This window comes from Anopheles moucheti, chromosome 2 (assembly GCF_943734755.1).
Source record: "Anopheles moucheti chromosome 2, idAnoMoucSN_F20_07, whole genome shotgun sequence".
Lineage (NCBI taxonomy): Eukaryota > Metazoa > Arthropoda > Insecta > Diptera > Culicidae > Anopheles > Anopheles moucheti.
The window spans coordinates 26,160,531-26,166,458 of record NC_069140.1 but is presented as its reverse complement, the minus strand read 5'-3'; the positions used below and the strand labels follow the sequence as shown (position 1 = coordinate 26,166,458).

Here is a 5,928-nt window from a genome sequence, read left to right as displayed (position 1 = left end):
CCACCCATTTCCGCTAACCGGTAGTCCAATCGTCCAATGTAGCCCGCAGCAACGTTAGGAAAAAAAAAGTAAATGGACCAAGGCGAACAAAAATCGCCAGATAAAGCCATTTTATACATCGCGATAAGCTGGCAAGGGAAAAATCCAGTTAAAAAGTTAATAAATAATTCAGCAAACGAAAGAAAGGAAAACCGTGTGAGGGTTTTGGAATTTCCATATTGCCGGAGTGTCCTCACCCGTTCTAGGTTTACGCTTCGCTCTGAAGTGGTTTGAAAGGCGACAAAATGGGACGAAATTAACTTCTGCTTTTGAAGTCACACAACTCCCACCGGACGCGCTGCAGTTACCCTGGCACGGTACGCGAATTAATGCAAGAACGCAAAAAGGACGCCTCGGTGATGAGTACCAGATGTGGAGATACTCCCTCGCTCAGAGGGAAGGATGTAGAGAAGGTGGGTTTCTGAGGAGACAGAGAGAGAGAGAGATAGAGAGAGAGAGAAACTGTAAAAATGCGCCATCCCCTGGGGCAGGGCTTCATGTCGGCGTTTGATCTTCTCGTCCTGTCGGCTAATTCCGTCGTCCCATGCCAAACCGCTACGAAATGCCAACAATGGTTCCAAAACCCGGCGAAGAGGCGGAAGTGTTTTGGCGGCTTGGCAAGCTTGGTTAACAGTCCAAGCAGAAGCAGAGCAGTTTTTTTTTCTACCGTTTTTCACTTAATCCATGTGTCATCCCCAACGCTTTGGGAGTTCGGGAGGTGAGTAGCCGCGTATCCCCAAGCGAGCTTGGGCGGAGATTAAACGATCCTAACGACCGTTGGCGGTCTTCACATCGGGTCAAATGGGTGCTTCTGCCTTCGGGGTGGTGAACTGGTTTGACAATTCATACGTCAATCTATTGGCCACAAAAGGCGTCGTTCGGTAGTAGCGTGGTAGGATGCTATTTAAATCCCATGTGCAACGTTTGCATCAATCCTGCAAGCTATGACGTTTTTCAACCCTGCCTCGACTGGAACTCATTTTGCATGTGTAGTTTAGAAAAAAAAGTATCACAAAAAATAAAATTTAATCTGTTCTTCTCAAAATCGTCTCGTCTAAACAGCAGCGCAACAACAGACAACCCGAGAGAATTGAGTGGGTTGTGTGTTTTTTCTTTGTAGCATAAACAATGTTAATGTACATTGGTGAGGGACGTTTAGGAATTTTTATATGATACTGTGTAAAGTTGCTTCTTTCAAACAAATATTTCATCGTCGAAACATGCAAAATATGCAGCCAGAAATGTGAAAACGCTCCCCTAAGCTAAGTAAAACACGGATGACAAACAGTATTCCATGGATATAAAATTTTCATCTGCACGATGCTGTTTAGAAGCTCGTTAGAAGAAACATTCTCGTATGCATCAAATTATGATCCAAGAGTTATGGGAATATTTTAACACTTTGTTGACGGGCGATTTTTAGCCAGAACGTGCTGGTATCGCCGCAAACATTTGTTATCTTAGGCGCTGGAGAGCTTAGCGTGTTCCGTCGCACGATGTCATTCATTACCTGAAATCTTTCATCATTAGCTTAGAACGTCCAGAAAATAATCCAGAAAAGAACACAATCAGAAATAGCCCGTGTGCATGTATGTGCGCGCGCGTCTTTCATCGATGCGCCGGTCTTCAGGACGGACATGTCCGTCACCCGTCAACAACGTTCGGCTGAGCGAGGACGGACATGTCCGTCCCCCGTCAACAAAGTGTTAAAGACATCCCATGTTGTACAGAGTTTTATCGGGTTTTGGCTTCTTGGCAATGAAATTGTGAACTGAAGCTAATTGTTAAGTAATATAAGGTTTGCTTACAACTTAACAAACGAGTCTTCCATTCAACACATCTAGACTCTTCACGAACGTTTTAGGAGTACCGCATATTAACATCTTAGAACCTATACTGATTGACAATTTCACATGTGGCACAGTGCAAGTCATATCTGATGATCGATACATTTTTCCAGATCATCAGCTTCTGATCTCATTGATTGTCAACGACTGTACCTTTTGGTGTTTGATAAATAGTTGCTAATGGACAAACATTTTATTTCTTAATGCAGTATTCTATACTAAACTGCAATTCGTGATACAAACTAACGATGTTCAAAGCGCTTTGCTTTGATCAAGACTTCAAGGTTAGGTTTCGGAGTAAGACTTTGTTTAATTTCATCGTTCAGTATCGTTCAGTCCAAAACTAGAATTCGCAAGAAAATGAAGGAATTCTTAGTATCAATATCGACTCATTTATCCGTTCACTCTTATCGGGGTTTATACTTGAACTATAGCAGAACTTCACCAAACTTTCGTGAACGCACCGACCACGACTTTAAAGCCTTGGGCTTTTCTGTGCACAAAATATAGTTCTACACCTGTCGGATCCATTCCGTTCGGTTTTATAAATGTTTATAAATCATTAGAGAATAAGATAAACTTCGGGTTAAGTTTCAACAACACTGGAGGCTCTTTGTACTTTCCTTTGTTTAAACACTTTGTACGTCTATTTGTGTGTTGAGTTGTGTGTCTTCGAATGCAACTTCGACTAAGAGAGGGTACCCCTTCATGATAGACATTTAACAAGCCTTGTAATGAGTGGTAATTTCCATTTGTTTTCACCACTCTGAGTCACAGCCATTGTACTTCGCTGGAGCGTTGAATCGTCACTCGAGTCAAACGAGTTCGGTACCTTGCTCACTCGCCCAACAGTCGCCCTTGCGTCACACGCACCGATTCGCCTCGGTACAGATTAAGCATATGTTTTTAATGGGAAGATTTTCCTTTTAATTTCCCTACCGGTTGCCGGTGCTTCCAGCAGTAGCCGGTCGCCCGGTTTCCACTTTCTCTCGCGTTTTCTCGTGAGTCGTGTTTTGCACGGCTCTGCCTTTCGGTGTCAGAATCAGTGCCAATTGACGCTGGTCGCATGGAATGGCTTGGTGCGCTGCATTCGTCTAACCGAGAGTGCGACAGTTGCATCGTAGCGGCGATGGTGGTGAATTCGATTGGTGCTGTCCTACCGCGAGCTGTCGATCGTAGCCAGCTCGTACAGAACCGCTGGAACCCGTACGCATCCGGTGGGTTAGAGCCGACCATGCCGCTGTCACCGGGGTATGGATCACCGTACGATGTGTCGTCGTTTTACGCGGGCCATCCAATGCACCATCCGGTGCATTCGCTTGTTGCTGCCGGCGATGGATCGCAGGGATACGGTATGAAGTTCAGCTCGTCGGCCGACGGGTACGGAGGCAGTGCCCACGGAAGCTCCGGAGGATACGATTACCACCCTCCGCCACCGCCACACCCTCCACCCCATCCGACACCTCCGGCCATCATTCACTCGCTGCCTCCACTGTGGCCGGCTCCATCGCACGGAAAATCGGGCAAGGGCAAAGGTGCGGCCCTGTCCGCCCTTACCCTGTTGGCATTTCTCTACTTCCTCAACCTGCTGCAAAGCTGCCTCAAGGAACACATGGAGACAATGAACCCGACCGTTATGGTCATGACGGCCGGTGCAACACGGCGCAAGGACATTGCCACCAGCCTCGAACAAAGTTCGGCCTCGGTTGAAGATACAACGCGCGATGGGTCCAGCATCGGATCGGATGGGGATGCGATTGAGCGGTACGAAGGATTGTCCCATCGCTACCAGCTGCTCACGAGCTCGAATGGCACACGGAACCCTTTCGGGCAACCGAAACGCACCGATCGTCCATCAACGGCAGGAACTCGCACGAAGCAGACCTCCACCCATGGTTACTCGTCGAAACGGAAGTCAGCAGCGCAACAATATACCGGAAGTGATTGGTACGAACGCCACTAAAGCGCACCGTAAAGATTCCGAAGCTGATAAGTGAAAAAGTTGCTACAACAATAAATAAATATCGCCGGCCGTGGTGATAGTGGTGGTAGAGTTTTTCGGGTGGTGTTAGCTTTGGAAAATTGATTGTGGTAGCGCCTTCCGTCGTACATTTTCCGCACCACCTAATTTTCCCAGCCCGTGTTACTCGGTTTTAAAACAGTAAGCAGTGAAAACGCGTTGCTGGTCATCCGCACGGGAACCGGGTGCACGGAGAAAGCACGAGAGAGATAATTTATGAACAGAGTTCAGCTTTAGTGTTGCGAGTTGTTTGACGATGGTGAACAACGACCAAACCGTGAGATAAGAGCGCATAGTGCACCGCACGAAAAGTTTTTCGATTAAGACGTTCCCACCCCACCCGGCGGACGTTCCATAATGAACAGAAAATTTAAATAAGAGAACCCTGAGTAAGACCTGACAAGCGAAAAAAGGATGTAGAAATAATTGTTTTTGAATAGTTTTCCCTCGTCGGAAGCGATTGTTTATGCGCTTCCCCCCTTCTCTTCCGGGTGATTGGAGTATTATTATCGAATGGAAAACAAATTGCACGAATGACTTGATATTTAAACATGCCACCTTCCGATGAAGTTAGCTAAACTATAGCAAAACAAAACAAAAACTTCTAAACTAGCAGCTAGTGCAGCAACTCCGGAACTCCCGTGTTTGTTCCCGCATCATTTCGCTACATGACACCGTATAAAATAATATCCCGCGCGGCGATCTATCGCTAATTGCCAGCATCCGATCGATTGACGATTGAAAACCGGCTGCCTGCTGCTGCGTTATTGACTTTCAAATGCAGCCTCCCTTAATTATGCTCCACGGGTGCCGTACAAACATACAGCTGCATACAGGTTCCGTGGCGCTTTTCACCGCTACTGACCACCTAATAATAATTTAGATCATTATCTCGTCGGTGTTTGTGTGTGTGTGGCGATGCGACAGCGACTGGAGCCGACCGACGACGGCACAGGTCACAACCTCATCCACACTGGGGTCATTAATTTATGAGGTGATATTTACATTTATAGTGCAGTTGTTGATTAATATTTATTGTAGTCTCATTAGCATTTCATATTCATTACCCACCCGGGAGTAGGGGAGCTTTTTGGGAGAAGGTGTCATGGGGCACACGAATGTGTTTAGAGTGGTGCCCGGTGTGTCGAAAGTGTGTTGATCACCCTATCGTTGTTTTGTGCGTACTATTGTGCTGTTTGAATAGTGCTAGGATGGCGTGCAGTTGTTTGGCGGTGGAGCATTGAAATGCGTCTGGGTGGGTTGGTTGGTTTGCATGAATATAGTTTGAATTGGTTTCGAATGCATCGATGAATGGTACCCAGTCAGAAAGGTAAAAGTTTTGGTCGATTTGTGACCCAGTTAGATTAGCATACATGCCTCTTAATGTTTGCACGTTTTACATAAATGTGAATACGCTCCAGTAGGCTTCATCAACAAGAACTATTGACAGTTATCCAACTCATATATATATATCGACAACATGCGTTTAGTAATTGGTTTCAATGTGGGCTATACTTCTAAAATATAATTTAAAATATTTCTAACATCAATCTCAAAATCCATGGAAAATTAATGTGGAAATGTGGATGTGTTGTATTAATTTAACTTAATTGATTATAAAAATTTGAAATTTACTTAATTAAAGTAGGGTGCGATTATTTCACTAAAAAGGTACCGGTTAGTCAAATAATAAATATATATTTGATATATAATGATTGGGATTCTGTTTATAATCCTTAGTTGAAAATAAAGCTGATTAAACTTAAAGAACATTCTGTTTTCCTCTAAATATTTAAAATATTAACTAGCGTTGCACGAAAGTGAAATAATAAAATATCATGTCCCTTGTCCATCATGTATCAAAACCCTTGTGCTAATTATGCACAAGAATAGCAACGAAGAAAAAAATTGCATCGGAACATAAAAAAGTTATAAATATGCCAGCATTGAGTTATACAAACACCCCCAGGCGCATCGCGCCACCTTGGGTTAGTTGACCATTTCTACGGCACGCTTCATAAC

The 5,928-nt window shown here is 44.7% G+C and overlaps 1 pseudogene; it reads left to right on the top strand.

Annotated features, from left to right (window-relative positions):
* Positions 1-2,134: 2,134 nt before the first annotated feature.
* Positions 2,135-3,849, top strand: LOC128299450 (uncharacterized; annotated as a pseudogene).
* Positions 3,850-5,928: the final 2,079 nt, after the last annotated feature.